Source organism: Micromys minutus (assembly GCF_963924665.1).
Source record: "Micromys minutus genome assembly, chromosome: 25".
In the NCBI taxonomy this organism is placed as follows: domain Eukaryota; kingdom Metazoa; phylum Chordata; class Mammalia; order Rodentia; family Muridae; genus Micromys; species Micromys minutus.
Window position 1 is genome coordinate 10,284,550 of NC_137960.1, and position 14,109 is coordinate 10,298,658.

The window sequence follows — 14,109 nt, forward strand, 5'->3', positions numbered from 1 at the left end:
GACTAGACACTTCTGTATTGACTGTTTTTTTGTTGTCATTGTGATTTTTTTATTTTTATATCTTTGTAGAACTCTGAGCTAAATTTAGACTTTGAGGTTAGACCTAACTTAGAATTTAGAGACATAGACTATGGGTGTGTGTGTGTGTGGGGGGGGACTTTAGTTTGTGGTTCAGTGTACTCTTAAACAACATATGTGAGTTCTAACCTATTCCAGGGCCTAGGTTGGGAAGACTCTTAGGGATCCCTAAAAGCAGAAGTGGATTGTATGGGGTGGGTGGGTGGGTGGGGCTACGGCCTCCTAGTCTACATGGGGAATAGTTGAGACTATTCAGAAAACTTTCCAATCCCACACTTTTCAATGGCTCCAGCTCTGCCCAGCAACTAGCAATATGGATGACACTGAGATTCGCTTGCTCCGTGTCAGTTTAGCTCTTCCAGGTCTTGTCTGGCCTGCCTGGCCCTGTGGGTACCTACTGGTGCCTTTTCCACTTTTGCACTGAGAAAGAGCAAGCGGCCCCACTTGTGAAGGCCTCTGCCACCCTAGGCCTCACCCTAAACTCCTGGCAGCACTTCCTGGGGAGCACAGAGGTTACTGCCTGGCACCCTGTTTTGCTTCCTAGCGGTGCTCCCCAACTGTCCCTCTCTTCTGTCATCCCCAGTGCTGCGTGTGCTCAGGTTGGGGTTTCCTCTTCCCCCCCTGCCTTCTGCAGGACCGAACTTGGAATCACTGGTACCTATTTTCTCTTCTGGATACAAACCCTAAACTACCCACCAGGGAAGGCATTCTAGTGTCCATGCCTGTCCATCCCAGAAGAAGAGGTATATGCTCTGATAATGAAGGCAATGGAAAACAAGAAACAAGAAGGGGGGGTGGAAGAGATTGCACCACTTGTCTGAGTCCTTCCCTCCCATTCGGCTATTGGTTGAGGAAACCTAGCTACCAATGCTAACAAGAGCTAGCCTAGAGATCTGAAGTTCTCTGTGGAGTAGGGCTCTCTGAGCATCCCTGCCCATTTCATTGTCAGTTTTCTACTGTGTTCATTCTGTGTGTGTGTGTGTGTGTGTGTGTGTGTGTGTGTGTATGTGTGTGTGACACTTCTGGGTCACCTTCTGCTGGCTCTCTGCCTGATGATCCTCGGAAAAGGCAGGCTGGGAGAGAAGGAGCAGCCCCAAGGTTTTCCAGGCACTTCTGATTGAGCTCAGCATGTCTGACTCCTAAACAGGTCTCCACATCCACACAGGAAGCTGCGGAGAGGCTGCATGGGCCAGGAGTCTCCGTGTACTTTAGGGCCAGCATCGAGTCATGGCTGAGGCCACGTCTCCCAAACAGGAAAAGTCTAGGCTCAGCTGTACTTTGACCAACAGAGTCAGAGTGGATTCCTCATCAGAATGGCCTTTCCTAAATTCCCACGTCCCCAGACTGGTGCCTCATGTTAGTTTACTCTCATAATGACCCCGTGAGGTAGGATAGCTGCCCTACTTTTAAAGGTGAAACAGACCTGGTAGTTTATTTACTCTTCTATCAAGGGAAAGGCAGAGCTGGCTTACCATTCTAGCAGGCACAAAGCAATTAAGGGAACATGGATAGAACAGACAGGTCTAACTCCCACCCCACCCCCTGGGTGCTCCTGTTTCCCTCCTGGTGACATCTTTTCAAGGTTTCAGAGTACACAGATGCTTTTTGAAACAGTCCCACACAAAGGCATGTGCTGAGACATGGGGGCCATTAGTAGTTTGCATGGGGTGCTCAAAGGCATTTCTGACTCCCACTCATCTCGCCCTTTCCAAGGGTTCCAATCTGTGGCCCCAAATTCAGTGGGCCAGCTCTGTATGTTCACAAGAGGGTGGGACACATCCATCAGACGAGAGTCCTGCCCACGTCATTTTGAGAAGAGGATCCTCAGAAGCTCCCTGCATGGGTGCCAGTGGGGTTGGGTGCAGAGACAAGAGGATTGTGTGTAGAAACAAGAGGCTTGTGCATTCTGCAAACATCCTACCCACGAGAAAGGCAGACCTGCAGCCAAAACGACTAGAGATTAACCCCTCAGTTTGCCTCAGGAGGTCCTAAGCAGCGCTTTTGTTATGTCCTTTCTGAGAAGTTGCAGGTATGTGTTTTTGACAGTGTTGTTTGTGTGGCCGTTTCTTTCTGCTGTAGATTCCTCGTCACGCCACTGGGCCTCTTGTCCTGTTAATATTGGCAGTGGGAGAAGGTAAAATTGAGCATTCATTTTGTGTGGGCTCAGTGGGACATCTGTGCATGGGAGCTGGGGACCGTGGGCTGCCACTGAGGTAATGGGATTGAAAGGGACCCAGCATGACATCTATGTACTTCGAAGTCATCTTGTCATCCTGGATTACTGGGGTTACGTACATGCGTAAAGAGCTTCAGGGCCGTACCTCCTGCAAAAAGACTCTTTGCTGAGAGTTCGCATAGGTGCGCTGTGTGGCCTTCAACCTTGACGGCTCTTAGACTGTAACAATACTGCTTTGTAGGAGAGTGTCTACTAACAGCATAACTGCATTTGTACCATCAAAATGGTTTGACTTCCATGAAGCTTACTGATTCTTATGAATCACAGCCTCCCCTGCCCCTCCAAGTCACACATGGGGAAACTGAGGCCTGTGCTAGCGTGGACAGGACTGAAGGTGATATGGCATGATACGAGATGACCTGCCTTTTCTGAGGCCACTCTAGTTGGTGACAAGAGAGAGCTCTCTCTCAGATCCCGTTTTCTTTCCTATCCTCAACATCAGCTGCCCACCCCCAAGCAGAGCCAGAAATCCCTTGGTTCCTGTCATTTCATTCAAAGGGACCTCTTGGCTCTGTCCAAGCAGGAACGGACAGAAAGGACTTGCTCAGCTACTAACCGTCCAGGAACATGGATAAAGGCTCTTTTGCAAAGAGAGGGAGAGATTCTGGCACCCCCTCAAACTGATGAATCTCTCTTGGCAAATGTGGAAGTGAGGACCACATGGCCGCAGCCTGATGCTGCCATATGGCCTCCAACTGTATCTCTCTCCTCAGTTGTCTCAGTGGTTCTCGAAGCCCTGTATTTCTCTCTAAATCGGAGTCTAAGCCGCTCTCAGTACGTCACCCACGTCTCTGAAACAACCCCGGGAAGGAAATCTGTGATTATTGAGGGGGCAACAGAGCAACCCAAGAACACATTAGGAGCTCAGTGACTTCCCTGTTGGGATGTCCCCAGCAGGGGCCATTGGTGTGTCTGGTTCACCCAGGTGCCTTGATAAAAGATGTCCAAGGCGTGTACATCAAGATGGGGAGAGGGTGTTAAAGCCCTGTAGTGGGACGGCGGTGCTTCTGATATAGCCAAGGGCACATGTCTCTTAAAAGCCTTTCTTATTTCTAGGCTGGACTCCCCCCTCCTTCCCATAGGTAAATCTCACAGCTCGATGTACGGTCCAGTGTGATTAAGATGGAGATTCAGAGATCAGAAAGAGCTGTGGTCAAAACTTCCAACAGCCTCCCTAACTTCCTCACATTTCAGAGCCGGACCCTTGATTTCAATCCTAAAAGCTTTCTTTGCCTGTTTCCTCCTCCGATTCCCTTTCCTGCTCTTATCGTGCACATTAAAAAAAAAAAAGGCCTAACCAAAAGCTTGGTTTACGGAAGTGGGAGTGTGTGGTTGGGCACTCTTTTAAGCTTTGCCAAAGTTTCTCCCATTCTTTTTCTTCCCCATCCCCCCACTCCGACCCTCAATCCCGCATCCTGGACCAGGTTGCCAGGAAAGGCCTCAAGTGCAGGCAGGCTCTGCTGGAGTCTCCATGCCCAGCCTTTAGCTTCCCTCCCTCCCTCTGCTCTCATTGCGAGGTATTTTTCCACAATCAACCCTCCCAACCCGGGAGCAGTGGCCGCTAGGGATTGTGGCAGCTAGTTTACTGTCCCTAACCGACCAGCTCATGCCCGTTGTCCGCGTGAGCAGTTGCCAAGGCAACCAACAGGCAGACCCTCCTCCCAGCAGTGTAGGGTCCCCAGCATGCTTTGCGCGGAGGACTCTAGAAGGAGGGCGGGAAATATTGCATTTCCCAAAATCCCCTTCGTGGGGTAGTCTTCTGAAGTCAGGAGCTCAGGGTGCAACTCAGACGCCCACCCTGTTGGTAGGTTTGGGAGTTGGCGTTTAGAGTAGAGCATGCGTTTCATGGTTTGCGTTTGTGCTGTTCACTGAGGTATAGCCATGTGATGAGAGACGAGGAAGATGGCTCAGTCAGTGGTCACATTGACCATTTTGCTTTGTTATAAAGGGCATTTTGAGTATATCTGATGTTTTGACGCTGTGATGATTGTAAGATCACATTGAGCATAGCAGTCAAATAATCTGCATTGTAGCTCCTGTATCTCTGGCTCAGGGAACCTCACAAAAAGGCTGTAAGAGGCGGAATACCAGGGAGTCTGATGTGAATCAGTCCTAGAAATGGCTGTTCAAACAAGGCTGGGACAACAGCAGTATCAATGGACTTGTTAATGTTGAAGGGAGAAAGTCTCGGGGTCCCTCCCCTAGACAACTAATAGAGTAGAATTAACCTCCCAGGAATGAACTCCCTTATTTGTTGTCCAATGCAGAACTGTCATCCTTGAAAGTTTTATGCACAACAACAAAATAGAACTAGCAGGTTTATATAATTTGTGTGTGTGTATACACACATACACACTCACTCACTCATACACGTAAGCAACAACAACAATTTAAAAGATGAAAACAACTAAAAATTAAATGACACAGGGTTTCTCTGTATAGCCCTGACTGTCCTCAAGCTAAATAAACAGGGCTGGCCTTAAACTCGCAGAGCTCTTCCTGTGTCTACCTCTCAGTATATAGAAGTTATTTTCATAGGGAGAGGGAGAGAGAGAGTTCAAGGCATTTGTTCTTCAAGGCAATTAACATCAAGATAAAGTTAATTATGTCTGATGGACAGACACTTGGACAGTTCTTTAGATTTCTTTGGATTGCAGTTGAGTGTATGCCAATAACAGGAGGCAATGGCATCTAACAGTGTTCGTCAAACCTCGTGTTATTTATTGTATTATTCCAGAAAGAAACTCATGTCTCTGTTAGAGCTATAGCTCAGTGGTAGGGTACCCAACTAGCTCCAATAAGGTCCCGAGTTCAAACAAACAAAAAACAGATTAAACTTAGCTCTCAAAATATAACTGGACTGTATATGATTGAAATGACAGCTTAGGCTTCCTTACCAGAACCAGAGAAAGGAAATTTGTACCGTGTTGTTGTTGTTGTTAACAAGAACGGTGACCACTGTGTGAGCCATATGCTCTTGTGTGGGAAGACCCAGTCCTGGAATGGATTCTTTGTCCTCGGGAGAGTACAAAAAGTTTGTGTAGTTCTTGTCCAAATAACTCAGTCCTGAGTTTTTAAATTACAGAGTCATTCTTTAAGGGTCTGTTTGAAGTTTCTCTTTTTAAGTGTTCAGAATTTTGTGTACAATGGGGACAACCCTTGCCCACCTCCATAGGTTGTGCCTTTTGAACTGAGAATTGGTGCTGGCTGTAACAACACTCCAGTTAGACCCAAGGTCTTTTGAAGGATCTTCAGACAGCTGTGCTCTTCTGATACCACCTGATAGGGGTTTTTCCCCCTCTCTGAAAATGACACAGATATAGGCCAGATTAGTCTAGATTAAAAGGAGATAAAAGCAGGCTTATTAGGAGGCAGCTCTTGGGTGTGCTCACCGACCTCACAGATTGGGGAGGTCCGTAAAAATCACACATCCGGGCTAAAGCCGAGGGGCCTTTATTGAGTTTAGGTGAGGAATGCTGAAGTTCCAGCTAGGAGCTGGGATTGTGTCTATACAGGATTAAAGACTGAGCCCCCAAGTGGGTACTCTTGGGTGGGTTGCCGGAAACACAGAGTGATGATGAGTTAGCCCGGTGGCGGGGTTGGGGTGGGAGGGCAGATGGGGTTTCCCAGCACGTGCAAAGGATGAGCATGGGGCTCCAGCTCAACATCACCCACAATTATCGCTGCCTTGGCTTTCTCAAGAAGGATTAGTGGCCTTAGGGAATGTCAAGCATGGCGGTTGGACAGTGACAGTCTTGAACCTGGCTGGTTAAAGCTGCAATTTCAATCCACTTCTTGGAATAAGATTGCAGTCGTGGGGATACGGATGCTCAGATGCACCTGCCCATCTTCTCCGAGGAAGATGCTTCCTATGTGGGCGATGAAGAGCAAACAGCCTACACTTGTAGTCTGTTTATTTACATGTGTCTTGCTTCTATTCCCATCATAGAACTCAAAACTCTAGCGCGCTGGTTCTCAACCTGGGGGTCTCGATCCACCAGGGGGGTGTCGAATGACCAGTTTACAGGGTTCACCTAAGACCATAGGAAATCACACACATTTACATCACGATTCATAACAGGAGCAATGAAAAATAACTTTATGCTTGGGGAGGGATCACTACAACACTAGGAACTGTATCAAAAGCTCTCAGCATTAGCAAGGTTGGGAATCGCTGTTCTAGCAGCATACTTCCATTTTGTTACCTTATATTTATGAGAATTTATGAGGTTTTACCGTATTATGCTTATTAAAGCCATAACTCTGAAGAAATTTGTTTTTGTTCCTGGCATGGGGACACATGCCTTTAATCCTGAGGGACTCTAAGGGCTTTTACAGTCTCACACTGTCCTTACAGCTTCCCCTTCCCACCTGGGGATAAGGCTAGGCCAAGTTCCTTTCTCCATCCACAGGAATACTTTTGAGAAAGAAATCCTCAGCGTGTACTGACTGACCCTCTGAAAAGCCCCAGGTAGAGTTCAAATATGTGTCATGCTTGCTAGCCAATAGATTTAAAGGTCAATATGCTTAGCTGATAAGTTTGAACTATTGTTGGGAGTTGACAGAATTAAGAAATTCCCTTAGCCTGAGTAACACCGTTTTACATAGATCTCATTCTAGGTTTCTGTTTTTCATGATAGAGGCCTTCTCTCAGAAATCAGGTGATCTCACTTTGGTCAGGTAGCTAGCCCAGTAGAATGGTCACTTAGGCAACAGAGCCTGCTTGGCAGAACATTCCTTTGCACCTGGGTAGTCCCCTTCTCCATGTAATTCTCCACAAAGGGTATTGTGAAAAGTCCTTTAGCTAAGACGTCTCTTAGTCCCATGCCTTATTTCCTTCTTCTACCTGTATAAAACTAATATGTGAAAAATAAAAATTTGTCAGCCTGATCAGAACTCTTTTTTTAAAATTTATTTATTTTATTATATATAAGTACACCTTGCTTATGTAACCCATGTCCCTAAAAAAAATATAAAAACTGCTTGTTACAGACATTCAGGGTCACCTTCCAGTCACTCACCACGGGCCTGATTGATGGTTCACCTCCACGAGCTGGAAAATAAACCTCTTTCATTTGCATTGATCCTTGATCTCTCTTCTCATTCAAAGGAGTCTCCAGGTAGTTAAGGCTCAATTTGAGTTGCCCAGTAATCAAGACTCCCTGAAAGGACTCCAGAGGCCAGTTAATGGAGGACACAGGCCTGGAGGTCAGGTACTGCAGTTGTCTTGTCTGATTGTCTGTCTTTCTCTTGTTCTTGGTTTTGGCTTGCTTGCGAGCATCTGTAAGGCTTGGAGAGCCTCTGGTTTGGTGTGATCAAAATGCGGCTGGCAGAGGTTCCTTAGGAGAGGTCTGGAGGATGCTTCAGCCCCCCCCCCTTTTGGTTAGACTCAATACTGGCATGAGCTAGAGAGTTGCCTGCTATATTCAATACCAGGTCGAGTTGTTCAACTTGCCCGATTACCTAGTTTATCTGTAATCCGGGTGGCGCCCGCAGTCTATTTGCTGTTTGTCTCTCTATATTTGAGAAAGTCTTGGAGTTGGACTTAGACTGACATTATTTTCGGACACGGGGCAGACTGAATCTACCCTGTTAAACAGCCTAGTTAACCACTGGAGGGAAAGTTAGGGAAAGAAAACTTCTCAGTGGTAATAAGGGCAAGTTGTTTACTCTTTGCTTCTCCAAATAGCCCACCTTCAAAGTAGGGTGACCACCTGTAGGGACCTTTGATTTGCAGATGGTCAAAGCAGTAAAAAAAAGAGTCTTTGGGCCAGGATCACCTGGGCACTCAGACCTAGGCGCTCTGTACAGTTACCAGAAAAGAATTTAGCAGAGGATGCTCCCCTTGGATAAGACCTTTTTTTTTTCTCCAAGACTCTCACAGGTCCTGGCTATAAAGGAGAAGAATCCCATGGAGATCAACAAGTCTGTAAAGAACATCCCCAGAACCCTTCCATAGCAGATCTGATACTGACGGATCCTCCACCCCCCTCTCTTCTTCAGATAACCCTGAGGGACTGATTAAACTCAGACTGTTTTATTTACTCATCAGCCCAACTGGGATGATATCCAACAATTCATGGAAGTGCTCATCATGACTGAAGATCGAGAGAAGAGAATGCAAGAAGCCGGAAAGAATGTCCTGTCAGACACAGGGGCACCATCAATTGACCAGGCTGTCATCGACCGTGGGATTCCTCTGACTAGACCTGGCTGGGACTTCAATTCGGCAGAAGGTAAGGAGCACCTGAGGGTCTATCACCAGGCTCCATGGGCAGGTCTCAAGTGGGTAACAGGAGGGACCAGAGGAGTCACCCTCAGCTCTTTCTACAGCAGCTCATGGAGGCATTCTGCCCCTGTTTACCCTATGACCCCAGCAGCAAGGAACACAAAGCTACTGTGACTATGGCTTTATAGACCAGACTAGTGGACATATTGATAAAAAAATAAGGTTTTTAGGGGCACTGAGACTTTTCTAAAACACCCATTTTTGAGAAAGTAGACAAAGACAGAATTTACTAGAATGTGAAACCCTAAAGACACAGAAGGCTATGAGATCCAACCTGTGCCTGACAAATTAAAACAATGGCCCAGAGTAATTCTCAGGAAAAAAAACAAAAACAAAAAAAAAAAAAAAAACAAAAAAAACAAAAAAAAAAAACACAGAATATACTGACTGATAGCCACCTGGCCCTCTAGAAAGCTCTAGATAGGGTCCTGACACATGTCATAATTAGCTCATGCTCTGATCACCCAATTCTGAGAAACAAAATAAGGACAAAATCCCTCAACGTTTTGAAATATATAAACAAGGTTCTGAAAACATAAAAACAAAGTTTTAGTGGACAGGTCAGGCTATGCTGACTAAGCTGAGTTAAGACAAAACAAAAATGGCTGCTTTAGGAACAGCTCCCCTACCCCTCCCTGTACTGAATTCCAAGGAGAATGCAAATTGTCAACAACCCTACTGCCAAAGTTTCTCCTCCCTTTCCTCCCCCTTCCTCTCCTCTTTCTGAAAATTATACTGCTGACCAATGGTAAAACAGTAGTTCACCCCCTTCACAAAAAAGTATAAAGGATGTATGCTTTTTGAGTTTGGGGTTGACTCTCCCTGCGAGGATGAGCAATGTACGTGGAATAAAAACCTCTTGTTATTACAGCGGTCTGTCGTCTAACTGTGGGTAGTGCTTCTGAGCTAAGACCCCTCGGGATCTTACAACACTATCAGGAAAGAGCTTCAGAGACTAGAGGAACTAGAGGATAAGTCATTGAGGGATTTAGTTCAGGTTTCAGAGAAAGTTTATCATAACGGAGACAGAGGAGGAGAAGGAACAGAGAAAGGGAGAAGATGAAAGGAGATTTTAAAAAATAGATGACAGGAAGGGAATTGACGGAGAATCTTGGCTGCAGTAGTTAGGGAAAGTAGAAAAGACTGTCTATTTCCCTCACCAGAGCCTTGGAACTTGGGGCCAGCACGAACATCTACACGGGTAGCAGGTGTGCCTTTGTCGCAGCCCATGCACATGGACCATATACCAAGAGAAAGGATTGCTCACACCAGAGGAAGAGAAAAAAAACCAAGCAGGAAATCTTAGATCTCTTGGATGCCCCGATGAAGTCAGCAACTGCGAGTATTATTCATTGCCTAGGACATCAGAAGGGAAGAGACTCGGTGGCCCAAGACATTAACCTGCTCGAGAAATGCCTATGCAGGAGCCTATCCTAATTGTAGGCTTGCAAGAGACCCTCGCTGGGAAATGGGATTAGACTAAGGGATGGCCTCACTTAGCATATACAACAGAAGAAAAGGCCCAAATTGCTAGCCACACCAGCAACTATTACTCCGAGGAGTAAGGACAATGGTCCTCTCAAGAGGGGAAAACTATGCTCCCCAGAGAACAAGCAGAAGACTCACTTGGACAAATGCACAATGGACTCTTTTAGGGGATAAGAAGCTCATCCAAGCAGTCAAGGGATTTAGGGTTTATGTAATGGACCCTAGGCTTTTAGCCAGAGAGACAGTAGAACGGTGTAAGGTATGTCAGCAAGCAAATGCTTGTGCAGCCAAGAGCAAATTGGGCAAGAGATGTACGGGAAAACAACCTGGGGTGTGTTGGGAGGCTGATTCCACAGAAGTCAGGAAAATATGGTTACAAAACCTCCTAGTGTTTGCAGATACTTTCTCTGGATGGGTCGAGGCTTTTGCCACCAAGCAAAGCAGGAAACAGCTACTGTGGTAGCCAAGAAGATATTAGCAGAAATTTTCCTGAGGTTCAGAGTGCCCAAGGTAATTGGATCAGACAACAGTCCTTCTTGTTTCTAAGGTAAGTCAGGGATTGGCAGAGATACTGGGGACTAGTTGGAAGCTCCATTGTACCTACCATCCCTAGAGCTCAGGGCAGGTAGATGAAACAAACAGAACCCAAAAGAGACCTTAACCACATTGACCTTGGAGACTGGTGCTGACTGGGTGGTGCTCCTTACCATGGCCCTGTTCTGAACCCAGAACACCCCCTACCACTGTAACCTCACCCCTTTTGAGATCCTGTTTGGTACCCCAACTCCCTTGGTGCCCACTGGGCCCTCCCTGGAGGTGTCCCAACTCACTGATAGGAACCTGTTCTTGAGGCTCCAAGCCTTTCGGTGAATACAACATGAGATTTGGCCCAAACTGCCTTATAAACTTCAGGAGTGCCAGAAACCCCTTCACCATCTCCAGACTGGTGACTAGGTCTACATCAAGAGGCATTAGGCACAGTTGCTGGAACCCTGGTGGAAGGGACCTTTCCTGGTGCTGTTAACCACTCCCATGGCCTTCAAGGAGGATGATATTTCAGCCTAGATACACTTGTCCCATGTGAAACCTGCAGACACCCTGCTTACCAGGGACCCTCCCCTCCCCTCCCCCATATCCACTGGAACTGGATATGAGGTTGCCCCGATGGCCTCCAAACCCCTCAATACTTGGTGGCCCCACCTCACTTTTGACCTGTTCCAGCTGGTGGCAGGACTTGACTCTTGGGACATCCCCGCCCATGACAGAAGCACTGGTGGAAGCAAACTGTCTTTTTGGGAGAAAGAGGACTTGGGTGGTGATAGGGTGTACTTTTCCTGCATGGAGATATCACCTGTGGGTGACCCCATTTATGTTTGCCCTCAAGATGGAAGAAGCCAGGCAGTTCACTGATGTGGGGGTCCAGGCCGTTTTACTGGCCTGAGGATGCGAGACTACAAAAAGACACCTACTGGAACTCTTCCTTCTCTTGGGACTTGCTCACTGTACACTACTGGGGGGAGCCTACCAGGGGGACAGAAGATTTCGGGACACCCCCTGTGCAAACACCACTGGTAACCCCACAGTAATCAGATTGACTCAGAAAGGCAAAGAAACAACAGGATGGCTAAAGGGAAAAACCTGGGGACTCAGGTTGTACGTATTGTGGTATGATGGCCCAGGTGAGAGGAGAGAGAACCAGTCAGGGCTGGTTAGAGTCTTGGTTTAATTCCTCCCCTTGGCTACCCCCTATATCCACCTTGTTAGGGCCGTTAATTGTTCTGCTATTGTTGACCTTTGGACCCTGCATATTGAACAAGCTTATAGCCTTCATAAGAGAGAGAATAGCTGTGGTACTATCGATGGTCCTACGCCAATAATATGAGATCCTGAGGCTAGGACCTGAAGAATATGAGTTAGTTATCAGAGACCCCTGAGTGTAGCTTCAAGATAGTAGCTTGAACAAAAAAAGGGGGGTGGGGTGGGGAGGTGGGTGAGGGACCCTAAGGGCTTTTACAATCCCAGCACTCAGGAGGCAGAAACAGAAAGATCTCTGTGAGTTTGAGGCCAGCCTGGTCTGCAGAGTGAGTTCCAGGACAGTCAGAAGCACATAGAGAGACCCTGTCTCAAAGAAAGAAATGAAGGAAGGAAGGAAGGAAGGAAGGAAGAAAGAAATAAAGAAAGAAAAGAAAGAAAGAAAGAAAGAAAGAAATGTGGCTTTTTTGGTGTTGTTGTTTTCTTTTTCTTTTCTTTCTTTCTTTTCTTTTCTTTTTTTTTTTTGAGACAAGGTTTCCCTGTATAGCCCTGGCTGTCCTGGAACTCACTTTGTAGATCAGGCAGACCTTCCTTGGACTCAGATTGGCTTGCCTCTGCCTCTTGAGCACTGGGATTAAAGGCCTGTACACCACTGCCCAGCAAAAAGTTGTCTTTGTATCTTGTTTGTTAATACTTTATTTCAATAAACCTCAAAAGATAAAGAAAAAACCGAACTGAGGAGGTGGCTTAGTTGGTAAATACTTACTGCCAAACTGTGAATCCCTGGGTTTTGGTGGGTAATTATTTCTACTCAGTGAGCTCCAGGTTCAGTGAAGACCAGTAAGAATTTAGCAGGTAAAGGCAATTGCTACTAAGCCCGATGACCTGAATTTGATTTCTAGAACATACATGGTGGAAGATTTTGGCCAACCTTAGGCTACCTAGAACACGCTTGTCATAGAAAAACAACAAGAACAGTAACATAAAAAAAACTTCGTTTGTTTGTTTGATTTTTTAAAGATTTATTTATTTATTATATATGAGCACACTGCAGCTGTCTTCAGACACAACAGAAGAGGGCATCAGATCCCATTACAGATGGTTGTGAGCCACCATGTGGTTGCTGGGATTTGAACTCAGGACCTCTGGAAGAGCAGTCAGTGCTCTTAACCACTGAGCCATCTCTCCAGCCCTCATAAAAAGGACTTAAAACTGGACTGGCATGTTGCTTCATGGTCAAAGTGTTTTCTGTGCAGATGTTCAAGCCCGAAAACCTGAGTTCAGTCCCTGGAATTCACCTTGGAAATAAGTAATAATAAAAACCTCTATCTACTCCATATATAGTGTTCTGCTTACACACATGCATCGACACCAGAGGAAGGCACCAGATTTTATTACAGATGGTTGTGAACCACCATGTAGTTGCTGGGATTTGAACTCAGGACCTCTGGGAAAGCAGGCAGTGCTCCTAACCTCTGAGCCATCTCTCCAGCCTAAGACCCCACATATTAAAACCTAGTTTGAGCTACTCTCACAGAGCTCTCTCCAAGGCACTCACTCTAGAGGGACTGCCCTGACAAGGCTGTTACTATATGGAGCTGCTGAAACCTTTCAGGACTTCATGAAGCCCTGCCCTGCCCTCCCCCACAGCTTTCTGTTCCTCCCTCCCCCGCCCTCTCTTCTCCAGGTGTAAAAGCCAGCTTTTTGTCCAGTTCCTATACATTAAACTGGGGGGGGGGGCAGCGGCAGGTTGAGGGTTGACATGAGTCCAGTCTATGGCTCCTAGTGTGGTTTTCAGATCTAGACCACAAGCCACAATTCTCTGGGCAGAAATATAACAGCTGTGTTCTGATGATAATCAAGCCCAGATGTGTACATGCTGGGTCTTCATGAGCTTCATCTCTGTTCCTGAGTTTGTCCTCATCTTTAACAGTAGATGCCTCCTCCCACCCCAAATCCAAATGCTCCCCCAGAGGACTGAGACCCCTCTGGTACTGCTACAGTTTCGAGGGAGACGTTCTCCTGCTTGTTCTGTTTTGTGTTTGCCTCAACACGCGTGCGCTGCGGTTCGGATCCAGTGCCTTCCCCAAGCTAGACATGTGCTCTGTCCCTGAGCCCCACTCCCTGCCCCCCACCCAGTATTGAGATTAGTGTTCTATAGACCTGGTGTTCTTTTCCTGGGCCAGCTGTCCTCACTCCTGATTGTGCACACTCAAAGGCTCTTTGCCAGCACGCTATTTCCACATTCAAAGACTGTGCTCTCTGG